The sequence below is a fragment of the Lagopus muta genome, chromosome Z, assembly GCF_023343835.1.
Source record: "Lagopus muta isolate bLagMut1 chromosome Z, bLagMut1 primary, whole genome shotgun sequence".
Taxonomy (NCBI): Eukaryota; Metazoa; Chordata; class Aves; order Galliformes; family Phasianidae; genus Lagopus; species Lagopus muta.
Window position 1 is genome coordinate 63,750,323 of NC_064472.1, and position 13,959 is coordinate 63,764,281.

The 13,959-nt window shown below is 41.9% G+C and overlaps 1 long non-coding RNA gene across 1 annotated transcript; it reads left to right on the plus strand.

Moving 5' to 3' along the window:
• Window positions 1-1,423: 1,423 nt before the first annotated feature.
• On the plus strand, window positions 1,424-12,895 carry LOC125687081 (uncharacterized). The gene is made up of 3 exons (XR_007373963.1): window positions 1,424-1,540; window positions 9,403-9,475; window positions 12,689-12,895. It is a non-coding gene; the product is annotated as an uncharacterized LOC125687081 (long non-coding RNA).
• Window positions 12,896-13,959: the final 1,064 nt, after the last annotated feature.

Consider the following 13,959-nt stretch of genomic DNA (forward strand, 5'->3'; position numbering starts at 1 on the left):
AACGCCCAACCATTCTGAAACCCCTTCCCCCAACGGAGGAGAGAGCGGGGTGCGACCAAGCTCTCCTTGCCCTCAACGAGCACTCGTGCTGCTGTAGCTTCCAGCACAGCTCTTGACTGTGCCCAGCAGCGGGAAGCGCACAGTGCGCCCGGGGCCGGTCTGGAGAGGGAAGGGATGCGCTTTGGGGAAGGGGGCCCTGGCACCGGCAGCAGGTCTGGGCTGCCAAAGCAATCCCTGAGCCGGCAGGCACCAGCTGGCAGGACTCTCCTTGCAGACACCAGGCCCCTCCTGGGGACCTTCCCCAGCTGCCTGCCCCAGCTTTCCACACCTCATCTCCCCTCCATCTTTCCTGCCACAGCGCTGCCCCAAGGGCCCCCAAAGCCTTACCTGCATTGGTGAGGTCCTTCAGTAAGGTAAGCTCCTTGGGATCCAAGGGACTGAAGAGCACGTAAGAAAGCACCTCAGTCGCCATGCTGTGCAGCAGTTGGAGAAGCGGTGCTCACTCCCTCGCTCCTGTTCCTTGTTCCCTGGCAAGCAACGTCCAACACTCTCTCACAGGTTCCCCTGGCCTTCTCCTGCCGGCAGAGCAGCTCCAGCGGAGCAGAGCAGCACTGGCAAGAACAGCCCTGGCACCTCCCAGGCCTCGCTGGGAAATGTGGCCCCAGGATGCTGGGGAGAGGGACTAAGAGCTGAGCCCCATTGTGACGCGTTGACGTGTCACAAAGGGCTGTGGGGACCCGCCCACCTCACAGGCCCCCCACATCTTGGCCCAGCATGGGCGGGGGAGCCCAGCGAGCCCCCGAAGGTGCTGTGCTGATGCTTCCACACTGCATAGTGTCCTTCTGCTCTTCGCATCTGTTGTCTGCATGGAAATAAATAGGAGATGTTACTTTTGGAGCAAACAACATAATTTTCCTGTGGTGTAACTTGATGAACTTTGTCAGCAGCTGCTAGGGATTCTGTCTGTGATTAAAACACTATCTGTTGGCCGTACACAGAACAATCACTGCAGTCTATTAGAATCACAAAATTGCTCAGGTTGGAAAAGACCTTCAAGATGAAGTCCAACCACAACCTAACCATACTACCCTAATTCTGACAGCCCTGCACTAAATCGTGTCTCTGAGCAACAGAGCCAAACGGTTTTTAAAGTCATTCAGGGGTGAGTGCTTGACCTCTGAAATTAGCCACTTCGGAGATTCCCCGGCCAGAACTGGGCAGCGACTGCCCGCGAGGTACAGGGAGGTATCGATCGATTCCTTCATTCGTGGAACCCCGGGCGCCGGAGCAGTACGGCAGCTCTCGCGAGAGAGCGGCGGACGTGAAGTGGGCGTTGCCAGGGCAACTGCTCTGCATTCACGCGCTCTTCCTAGAAAAAGCCTCAGGGACGGGGAGGCGGAGTCGGGCTGTGAATCACGTTGGCTGTTCAGATAAGGAGAAATGCTATGCCACTGATTGGCGCCACTAGACAGGGGGGAGGGTTGTCATCTCTCTGAAGCGAGTGATTTTCAGGGTGAACTCCGAACGGATCAGCAAGCAGGTAAGGCACGTTGCCATATAAGGGAGGACTTAGCACTTAACAAGTCAATTAAAGGGTCGTTGCTCTCTGGATGCGTTGAGGTGCAACCATGGTCACCACAAGTCTGCGAGCTGCTGTTAGAAGAGATGTGGAAACTCAGTCTGAAAGCGCGAATGTCCGTGCCACATTTCAGGTCTCAGGCTGCAGAGAATGCCTGGCTCTGTCACTGCTGCAGGAGGGCAGCCGGGATACCAGCTGTTTGTGGTGTGAGCAGGTGGATGATCTGCTCAGCCTAGTGCTACAGCTAAAGGAGGAAGTAGAAAGGCTGAGGAGCATCCGGGTTTGTGGGAAGGGGATCGATTTGTGGGGTTGCACTTTGCCATCTCTACAGGAAGGGTGTGGGTGAGAAGCTCCTCAAGCAGTGGGGGGTCGTCTGCTGTCTCACAGTCAGGTGGGAAGGGGCGACCTCAAAGATAGTGAGGGATGGAAACAAGTCCCTGTTGGGAGCAACAAGCAGGCTGCCCCTCAGCCTGTCTGCCTTCCCAGGTGCCCTTACATAACAGGTATGAAGCTCTGGACCTGGATGTTGGTGAAAGTCCACCTGTGCAGGAGAGGTTGCCAAAGGCTAGTCAGCCTCCTTCTGAGGTATGGATTTGAAGGATGAACTGTTCGGTGGGTTAAGAATTGTTTGGCTGGCCACAGCCAGTTGTGATCAATGGTTCTGTATCAGGGTGGAGGCCAGTCACAAGCAGTGCCCCTCAGAGGTCGGTCTTGGGACCAGTGTTCTTCAACATCTTCATCAATGACATTTGTGAATATCTGGCTGTCAGAAAAGAAGAACTATATGTCCTACAGGACTGTGTTCAATGAGGAAGAGAATGCTCCTGGCAAGTCATGAGACTTTCTTCTTTTCTCTCTGCCTGGCAGTGTGTGGGTGTGCTCCCCAGCTGATCTGCCTTCAATTTTAGAGTAAGGCCATTTTATTTGATTTATTAGCCTCAATTCCAATTATGTATTATAATGTGTTATCTTGCATTCTGATATCATGTTTAGTAAATTAATTCCTCCTCAGATCATTACTGCTGTTCTGTTCTTAGGCCCTTTTTCCTACCCTTTTCCCTTTCCCTTTTCACGGGGCATTGCTCCATGGGTCCCCTTCCCCATTAGTTGCAGAACTGGGCTGAATCGCCCATACGATGTTGACACTCTTCCCTACACTCTCCTACACTTTTCCGTGCTGGTGGGCCTGTGGGCTTGCTGTCCTCCTGTCATGGACACAGATCTAGAGGTAACTCCATAACAAAGCTGTGGTTTCTTTCCAGAAATCTTCCTGTCCTGCTTCTCTCCAGGACATGTTTACTAAAGTCTCCTTCCCTTTTGCTCTTCATCATCTATTCATATACTCTATAAACCTTGTTTCATGTGCATTTCTTCCCAAGACTATTTGTAGAAATATAGAATATCCTGAGTTGGAAGGGACCCATAAGGATGACTGAGTCTAACTCCAGTTCACTTAAGAGGATATCCCCGTGTATTATCTTTAGATTTTAAAGCATGAGCTTGTAGATATCCACATCAGCAAATGATGCTAAAGGAAGTAGAGGTATAAGGAAAATGCCATCTGTAGGAAGAGATAATGTAGAACATCAAGAAATCTGTGCAAAGGAATGGTTAGTTTGAATGTGTTATAGCATTTGTGCCTGAGAAGATCATGGACAGATCCTCCTGGATGGCATGCTTTATCATAATGCATGAGTGTGTGATCCGAGACAGCCAGCATGGCTTCTCCAGAGTAAGGTCATGCCTAACCAATCCGGTGGCCTTCTATGATGGAGTGACCACACTAGTGGTCAAAGGGAAGGCAGCCAATGTCATTTACCTGGACTTGTGCAGGGTCTTTGCCATGGGCCCCCACCACATCTTTATCTTCAAGTTGGAGAGATGTAGATTTGATACGTGGAATTGGTTGGAAGGCTGCAGACAGAGGGTGGTAATCAATGTTCTGTGTCCAGGTGAAGGCCGGTAATAAGCAGCATCCCCCACTGGTCTGTCTTGGGATGGTGCTCTTTAACATCGATGACGGAATGGAATGCACCCTCTGATGGAACGGAGTGCACCCTCAGCAAGTTTGCTGATGACACCAAGCAGAGTGGTACAGTTGACACAATGAAAGGGGAACCTCATTCAGAGGGACCTCAACAGACTCGAAGGGTGGGCTCAGGTGAATCTAATGAGGTTCAGCAGAGCAAAGTGCAAGGTTTTGCACTTGGGCTGGAAGAATCTCAGGCATCCATATAGACTGGAAGGAGCAATCCTTGAGAGTAGTCTTACAGAGAAGGACCTGGGATCCTGGTGGAAAAACTCAACATGTGCCTGTGGTGTGCTGTTGCAGCTTGGAAGGCCAATGGTATCCTGGGCTCCATCAGAAGAGGCAGCATGGACAGGGAGGTGATTTTCCCTCTCTACTCTGCCCTTGTGAGGCCCCATCTGGAGTACTGAAACCAGGACTGGGGCCCCCAGTACAAGGAAGACAGGGAATTCTTGGAGGGAAGAGTCATGAAGGTGATCAGGGCACTGGAGCACCTCCCCTACAAAGACAGGCTGAGGGAGCAGGGCTTGTTCAGCCTGGAGAAAAGAACGCTGTGGAATGACCTCATTGCAGCCTTTCAGTACCTAAAGGGAGCCTACAAACAGGAGGGGAATCAACTCTTTACCAGGGTAGATAACAGCAAGACAAGGGGAAATGGATTTAGGTTTAAGAAGGGAAGGTTTAGGGTGGATGTAAGGGGAAAGTTCTTTACTGTGAGAGTGGTGAAGTGCTGGAATAGGTTGCCCAGAGATGGTTATGGATGCCCCATCCCTGGAGGCTAGATTGGATGGGGCCCTGGGCAGCCTGGTCTAATATTAGATATGGAAGTTGGAGGCCCTGTATACGGCAGGTGGGCTGGGGCTTGATGATCCTTGAGGTCCCTTCCCACCCAAGCCATTCTACAATTCTGTGATTCTATGATTTGAGTTGGTGATGGCTGTTCTTTATTTCAGAAATAAAACATTTACTTCATTTTGGTTGAGACTGGATAATTTACTGTATTCTGTACTTAAAAAGAATTGCTTTTGAACAACTTATATTTTTATATCTAATTTTCCAAAGATATGTAAGAAAAACATTTGCTGCCGGTGCTAACAACATGCACTCACATTGTTACTGCCTCACACATGGACTTAATCTCTGTTTATGTTACAAATGCACTTTCAACTCTGAAACATTTGCTGATTTTCTGCTTTCCTTCATATGCCACCTCTCAGATTCCCTGCTGAGCCTAACTTTTACCTTGCTGCTCTGTGACTGCTTGTAATTTGATTTGCCTCTGACCCATGGCACATCACTAGTATCCTCCTAAACCCACACGCCTATGTGCTTTGACTGTATAAAATATTTTCTTCTGTGATTTTACATCTGCTCATTCAGATTACACCTGTTGGTAGATTTCAAGTGGCAGCTTTGTGAAATAATTGAACAAAAAATTTCATAAGTGTGATGCCTAAGCAGTCTACTGGGGACAACTGCAAAGTCTACCTATGTGGAGAGACCTTGTTGTTTAAGACCTCACTTTAAGCAGGCAAACTAAAGCACCCTGCTGTTAAAATAAGGCAAATCACTTGAGTGAAACCACTGTAATCTGCAGCCAAATTATTACTTTCACAAAGCAGATATTTTTGCTAATGTTTTCTGTGAAAGCCTCACAAGAGTCAATTTCTAAATACATTTGAAAACAGAGTTTATGGTACACTGGCAAATGAAAGAAGTGAACAACAGATATTAAGAATTGATTCCTAATCTTTGATATATTATTTCTTCTATTACTACATTTTAATTTCTGTGTCTTATGCTTTGATTTTGTTCATCAGCATCAGCAAAAATTGTGGGAGCTTTCATATACTACGTGCCTTCCATTTGCAACTGAACAAACCTCTAGCTTCTAGCAGTTTACAGTCAGTGAATTCACTATTCCTTAAGCCATCCAGCTTTTTGTTCCTGTAAGTAAGCAAATCTCAGTGTGGGAGAAAAATATAAGCTTGGTATTTTTTTTTCTCTTTGAGCTGCAGAACACTTTGGAAAAGGTGTAATTATATTGCCCATGAAGAACCGTTACTGAAGTTACTATTAGAGGGAAGTTACTATTAGAGGGATGATAATAGGCACCTGAGGACCTGACTCCATCTGGGACATACCTTGTCCTGTGAAACTTGTGGGAAAGTGTATTTCTTATTATGGCCTCTATTGTTATTTATCACTCTCATAGTCTGCTTGTCCAGCTCTGTTTTAAAGCCAAAACAAGCGAGTTAAAGCATCATTGATAAATCCACTGCTAATATAAAGTAGATTTGACTTAGGGTCCTTCTGTACCACTACACTGAGATAATTCTGCAGTTAAATCTTTGAGCATTCTGACAACGTAAGCTGAGCTCCCCTAATTATTTCATAAAATTTTACACTGCTGTTAAACTAGGACTCTTTGTATGAAGAAGGTAAAGTAGAAGGAAGGTAAGAATGGATTAAGATAGAAAATATTGACACAAGAAAAAGTGTAAAAGCAGACAGCTATTTTTATCAGATGAATAATTTATTCCCATTGTTATTTTTTGTTCTCTTTATAGATATTAGCTTCATTAAAACTAATTAATATCTAGAAGGAAAGATATTTTTTACTTTGCTAATATTGTAAGGATTTAATTCTCAAGGTCAAAGATGTGAGATTGTCATTACCTCGAGAACACAGAATACAAGAAACAGGTTGGAGGGAGCAAGTTGTGGAATAGAGAAAAGTGGGGAGAAAGGAAAGAGAAGGAAAGGGTAAAGGACAGAAGAGAAGGACAAGGGGAAGAAGAGGAAAGGGAAGGGATGGGAAATGAATATTTGAACAGCAATAAAAATTCTGTCCAGAACTGAGTGTGTTACCTCAGTACTGACGGAGGTGAGGGTATCATTATTCATCAGTACTATAAAAATGAAGGAGGATTCTAAGCATGACCTAGAGACTGGTTACTGAAAATACTTGCTTGTTGTTGCAAGGTTTTTAGGTACATTTACTTTTATTCTCTCTAAATGAAAATCCTGTTATAATCTGAACATTTCACATAATGACCAGAAGGAATTTCAGTTAATATAACAATAACCAATGCCTGAACTGGAAATCCATTAAGTGAGGAGTTTGTTTATCCTAGGATAAAGTCGCTTCCTCTGAGAAACTAAATTCAAGCTATTCCTTAGAATCACTGAAAAGGATAAAATAATGTTAATGAAAATTAGGATCTTGCAGGTTAACAAGCACTTAGTCAAATAGGTTATTGCTGCATGATGCTACTTTATTTCAGTTCATCTCCGTGAGCTGTCTCTGTTTTTTGGAACCAATCAGCAACAGTCAGCAATTTGAAGGAAAATAGTCTCAGTACTAATTCAACACAATAGAGTTCTATACATAAATGCTGCACAATTCCTCCCATGCTCTTTATTCTGATGGGTTAATTGTATAGTTTTATGCAACACTGCCTAATATTGACTTAAACTGCAGCTGTTAAAAGAGAAGAAAAAGCAAAACAGGAACAGATAAATAATTTGTAGCTCCAGGATATTCTTTTCCACTGATAGATGCCAACGTTGTCTCATAATCTTCAGTGTTATAGGAGTTTCAGGTAGCACGGTGTGAATAAAATGAAAAAGACATTAATATTTTTAATGATCCTTCTTAAAACAATTATCCTTGAATGCTTCAGCATACACAAACAATTCTAGGAAATTCCTAAAATATGTTGATGATAACTGTTTGGTATGCTTATTCAGGTAGCCAATTAAGAAAGATGTCGTCCTAGGTTTATTGTTTGTATGCACAGAGGGTCTTGTGAGGTGATTAGCAACCATCTTGGCCATAGGAGCCATGAAGCAGCTCAGTTTAAAATCTTTGGTGATAGGAAGCAAAATGTCAGCAAAACTTGAACTCTGAGTGAGTATTGAGAAGGCAGATCAGGTTGCTCAAGGAAATAGCAATGTCTCTTGGGAAACTGTTTCTGAAGGCATTGGAGTCCATCAGTGCTGGTCACTTTTTAAGCACCGCCTCTTAAGGGCACAGGAAGAGGCAATTCCAAAAAGTAGAAAGGCATGCAGGCAAGGCAGAAAGCTGATGTGACTAAGGAGGGATCTTCTAGAGCTTAGGTGATAGAACAAAGTTTATGGCCACTGGAAGTGAGGTATGGTAACATGGGAGGACTACAGAGATGCCATTTAACATTACAGGGAGAAAAGTCATGTGGTTGAAGCTCAATTAGAGTTGAAGCTGGCCAATTCTGTGGGAGGCAACAAAAAGTGCTTTTCAAATATGCTAACAATGAACACAGGACCAAAACTAACATTGGACCATTACCCTATGAGATTGGCCATCTCAAAAACAGGGGTGCAGTCAAAGAGACATTCAGTGCCTTCTTCACCTCTGTCTTCAGCACTGATTATGGATCTTGGGGCCCCTAGAAGCTAAGAGCCACAGAACTGGGGCTATGGTAATAATAACCTTTTAGACCAGACTGAACATGTGTGGGATTTGCTGCTCCAGCTGGGTATCCATAAGTCTGTAGAGCTTGATGGGATTCTTCCCAGGATGCTGAAAGAGCTGGCTGATGTCATTACAAGACATGTCTTAGTTATTTTTTAGTAGTCTTGAGAATCTGACAAGTCTCAGTTGACTGAAAGCTGGCAAATGCTGTCCCTAAGATATAATCTTAGTGAAGCTTTCAAAGCTTAACAAATGATTAGTCTCATACACAGGATCTGTACCAGCAAGGAATCTCTTGACATTAAGGTCTCTGCAGCAGGCATAACATCAAGAGACATCCCTACTCAAGGGGAGATGCTGTTATGCAGCAAGCTGCTGTGCAGAATTGTTTCAAGGACTCCTGTGCTGCTCACTATTTATGTGGTAAGATGATTGACTCATAGTCATATTTTCTGGTGCATGCTCAGTTGGCCCTCAGCTGTTGAATAAGACATCTGTCAGTCAGTTCTTCCAGCGCTCAGTTTGTGTCAGTATTGTGATGGCTGTCCACCTGAGCAAGGCTTTGGGTGCAGCAGACTGCTTTAACAAGGAAAGCCAGACTGAAGGAGGTGGCAGGGAAGCACACCATCACATGCTGCAAATTTTATGGTGATGTATATGAAAGAAAATCATGACTAACATATTCAGTTATATGCAATGCATTATTTAAAATATTGTTTCAAACATTTGCTTGCAGTTTTTAATTCACCTCTCTCCCTCTACAAATTGTCAGTCTCCTTAAGTGTGGCATGATTTCATGGCAGTTTTGCCCTTCAGATTATTCTTATGTAACCAACAGGAAACCACAGGTTTTCTTTGCTGGGCCATGTAATTAAAGGGAAAAAAATGCCTGCAGCATTATTTAAACAGGGAGATTTTTTTTTCTGAAGTCTTCAAGATGATTTTCCATAACCTTCCTTTTAGTCTGTATGTGTCTGTTATATGTCTTAATTTGTGCTCTTTTGCTCAGCTGAGAAAATACAATAACTGTGCATCAGTTCAAGATTTTGTTATTCCCCAAAACTCAGCGAAGGGTAAATATCCAGCTATAAATAGTGAAAATAGTTAAGGTATGAGGAAATGTTTGTTTGGATCTAAGTTTACTGTCATCTGCAGATAGCATATAAGATTGAACCATCACGAAAGGCAGGAAAATCTCAACGCTATGCAGGAATATGCACTAAATTCATTAAAGCTGTCCTATAGATAATGAGAATGAAAGATCAACTTCTAAAAGATAATGTTTCCATGCCTATGTCAACGTCTCTTTTTTTTTTTTTTTTTTCTTTTTTTTTCCAGAAGTCCCTTTACAGTTGGAGTTCCCCATTACCACTTTCATTGGATGTTTGTTCAGGTTTCAAGCCTTCTTAAGGTAGTCTGCTCTCAATAGGTTTGCTTTCTGCCCTCCTGTGTATTTTTTTTCTCATTTTTGAATGACCTTGAATGCATAAAATTTAATTCTTTTCTTAGTAATCCCAGCTTACAGTAGAAACCATTCTGCTGTCAATGCAACTTTTATTATTGAGTTACAGATCAAATAAAAAAGAAATTGATAGGCATTGCTGCTGTCAGGAAAACAAACTGTGGCAGTTTTTAAATTTTATTAAAAGTAGGAGTTGCAGAAAAAAATCCCAAATGCTCCTAAAACTGCATTAAAAGCCTTGAAAAGTACTGAAAAAAAAAACCCAGGAATGTAACCAATGCTGGTTTCATGCTATGTGCTGTGATAATAACTCTTTCACTTACATTATAATCATATAAAGAGTTAGACTATAACAGCCAATTTTATAGTTCAGTGTGCATTGATTAGTTTATGTCATTTCAAGACTGTTAGTCACCAAGGATTTCGCCTAGACTGGGGAAGCTGCAAATATAGGGAGTAAGGATTGTTAGATTATTATACTATTATACCTTCCAATCAAGAGACTGAGTGGTGGAACAAATTTCGCCCTATCTGCACAGAAACGGCAGAACAGGTACAGAATAAAAAGTGCCAGTTAACATGCCTGTACTTAACAGTGAAGGAAATTTCATCAGTTATCATTATAGCTTCAGAAGTGCTTACTCGAAACAAAGATAACCATTTTTTCCACTATAACTTAATACAGAGAACAGTGCCATAGTATGATGAGGTTAGCTTTGTATAAGAAGAACAACACAGGGAAGCTTCCAAGATACTGAAACAACACAGCTTTGCATGTTCATGAAGTCTTCCCTGCTATTGTTTTGTTCAATTACAGGTCTTCCAAGTAATTGCTAGACATGGTTCAAGTATGAATATGCTTGAGGGACCATTTGGCAAATGTGATTTGTGTATGGCTACTTCCTTTTGGAGGTTAAGAGAGTTTTTGAATGTAGAAACAGTACGTTATTGGACAAACAACCTAAATGTCCTGAAACTTTCCCAAATATGTTCAGTGTAGAAGTAAAAACGAAACCTTAGTGTCCTTAGAAAAATATTGTCCTTCAAAAGAGGAAATTACATTGCTTTCCAAGGCTTTTAAAGAATTTCTTTTGGGAAATCCAACATTTCTGTACACGTTATAAGAACATCGTTTACTTGTATTACAGTGTAAGTGAAACCCTGCATTTAGACTTGCAGCACTGAATTTGCAAATTTGTGTAAACTGTGTACAGTAGTTCCCACTCTTGTGTACAAGACCTCCCATCCATGTTCACCTTCTAGTAAACCACAGTACATTAACTTTTTTTTCCCCAACCTTCTGTAATATTAGGATGGTGCTTGTATAGCCATGTTCTTAGTTTTTTATTGCTCAGTCTGTATTCATGAATGGTGCATTTCTGACTTGCCAACATTGAGACTGGAGAATTCAGTGGCAGGACTAATTTCTTCTACCTGCAACAACATCTGAGGTGCTCACCCAACAAAATGTCTCCTTCACGGAACCAGAAAAAGGAGCGCTTACAAATGCTCCATTCAATTACTGTCACTTGTGATACAGAAATGTTCAAGCAATTCTTGCATAAAGAAAACCAGACACACTTGAATGCCACCTTTTCTATAAAGCTTCTGCTGGTTCATGGTATTTGGCTGTCTGATCTTTGCTGTAGCCAGCCCTTATGCATTATGATTGTTTGAGGTGTGCCTGGGAAATCATCCTCTGTTGACTGTTTCTGAAATAGTGACTTGCTCATCTGCACATCTGCTTACAGGATCTGTGCTCCTACATTTATTTCCATTCTTCTGTCAAATATGCATTTATCATCCTTCAGAGAGAATAAGACTAGAATAATTGAGAGGCAGTGGCTAAAGAGATGTGCCTTTACTAATGCTGTAATTGCTTCATTTCCTCCATGTGGCTGCTCATGGACAATTCTAATGATCTGCATCATTTATGAGACTACTACATCATCTTTTGCAGCACTGCAAGAAATGCTGTTTTATCCATAGTCCAATTGACTCTGAATATTCCTGTGCTGTTTACAGAGGAGTCAGGTTGAAAAACCTGATCCCTGACCACTGACTGCTGTGATACAACTGCAGATAATGAATGATATAATGCTTGTCCTGAAGAGTTTCCAAGTAAATATAGTTAGGACTATTTTCCCAAAGAACCTTTAATTTGTATGTAAAAATCCCCACTGTTATTGTCTTTTCTGTTTAGTAAGACTGAAAATCCCAGAGGTTCTGATTCTTTACAAGTTAACTAAGAAAGTGTGTGCACAGTGTCTCCAAGCCAGAGGTATCAGGACGTGTCTGTACTGGGTCGTAACAACATTTTTTTAGGAGCAAACTTGGAGCAATGCAAATACTAATTTTCTAAATCTTGATGACATCTTTATTTCTTTACCAATTTATTTTGCTTTACAATTGTCCTTGTGGAGAATGTTTACATCACTACAAGTTTAATATATATGGAATATTGAAATAGCAGTTTCTACCGAATTTTCAGTACTCGTTTTTTTCCTTTCTATATACGTTTCTCATCGCAGCTTATCTCACCAGGCTTTCTCTGGTTATCTTATAATAAATTCTCAAGGAAGAATGGTTTTAAACTAAAAAGAGGAGATTTAGGTGGGATACGAGGAGGAAATTTTTACTCAGAGGCTGGTGTGGCACTGGTACAGGCTGTCCAGAAAAGCTGTGGATGCCACATACCTGAAAGTGTTCAAGGTTGGATGGGACCCTGGGCAGCCTGATCTGACAGGCAGCAATCTGTCTGTGGCAGGAGGTTGGAACTGGATGATCTTCAGGGTCCCTTCCAACCTAAACCATTCTGTAAATCTATGATTCTATGATAGATGCATGAACATTTGGTTCAGTCTAGGGTGTTGGGTTTTTTTGTTTGTTGTTTTTGTACAAATAAAATCAGAAATTCGTATACTCCAAAACCAACACCTAAGGCATGTAAATATCATTCAGAAGATCAGATCTGTACTAATGTCACTGACACATGAAGTCATTTGGGTTATGAGGTGTTGTGCCCATGGCATTAACTCCATTAAAAAAATTTGAAAAAATACCCCCATTTAAAAGTGAGATTCTGTTAGAAAGACATTAGTGAGATAAAGTAAGGTTTATTTATTTATTTTTCTTAGTTTTTGTCTTTTTGTTTCTTTTCAGCATCACTACTTCATTCTGTCTTGTGAGAGGCTCTGGTGCAGCAGAGTCAGTTCTGCACAGCCAGTTAAGTTCCTGTGAATGGTGGAAAGCCATTGTGAAGAGTTTCTGCACTACGAAGCAGAGAATGAAATAATATAAACTTTAAAATGAAGAAATGGAGGTACTGCTATGAAAAGGTACCATATCAACCACTCTCTCACACACACACAAAAGGGGGAATTAAAAAAAAATGAGAGTCCATTTTTGCTTATCGCATCTTGTTTTTCAGAGTTCAGCCTAAATTGATTGACTCAGTAAAAAGCATCCTGTAGAAAGTCTCTGACTGCTTCTTCCACCACAACCTACACAACCATAGTAGCCTTTCTTGGAAAGCTCTTCTGCTTCAGTTCCTCACCAGCTGCTACTGCCTTGCCATGGAGGGCTAGATGTGATGCGGAACTGAAATCAGAAGGAAAGACTTGTAGTAAAGCATTAAAAAGAATGTGTAATGCAGTATTTCTTGATAAATCTGTTCCAGCTCTTTTAAAGGCATGACAATTCTGAGATTCTGTTCATCCAGGCCTTATCATCTGCAGAAATGGGCTATGCCTTTGAAGGAAGAAATGACTAGAATTTGTCCCCCTCATTATAATTCGCTCAGTAGTTTCAAAGCAGCTACTGGCATCCATGACTTATGTGCATTCAGCCTCAACAGGACTGATATCTGATACCATAAATTACTTTATCTAGCTTATCGCCATTAGTGAACTTGGATGAACTTTTGTCATTCCAAAGGATTTAAGGGTTCACACTTCAGCTCAGTACTGTGTAATAGCTGCTGTGGATTGTTCTTTTTTTTTTTTTCCGGCCTTATTTTGGTCCTTTATTTCATTACATGTAGTCAAATGCTTACAAAAAGATATATTCAGCAACATCTTCTTTGATTCCTGTTCTCTCATTTTTTTACCCCTGTATCTACAGGTATCCTTAGGCGATATTTCAGAAAGAAAATGTTTTTGTTTGTTTTTCTGGGGCAAAGATATAGAAAATGATAGTAATTGTTGTTCACTTTTACATTTCATAGATGAAAGTTATTACATCTATTAAAATCAGATACATTTTGACTCAGAATGTTTGAAGAAGAAATCATAGAATCATAGAATCACTAAGGTTGGAAAAGACCTAAAAGATCACCCAGTCCAACCGTTCACCTATTCCCAATAGCTCCTACTAAACCATGTCCCTCAACACAACATCCAGTCTTTCCTTGAACATCCCCAGGGTCGGTGACT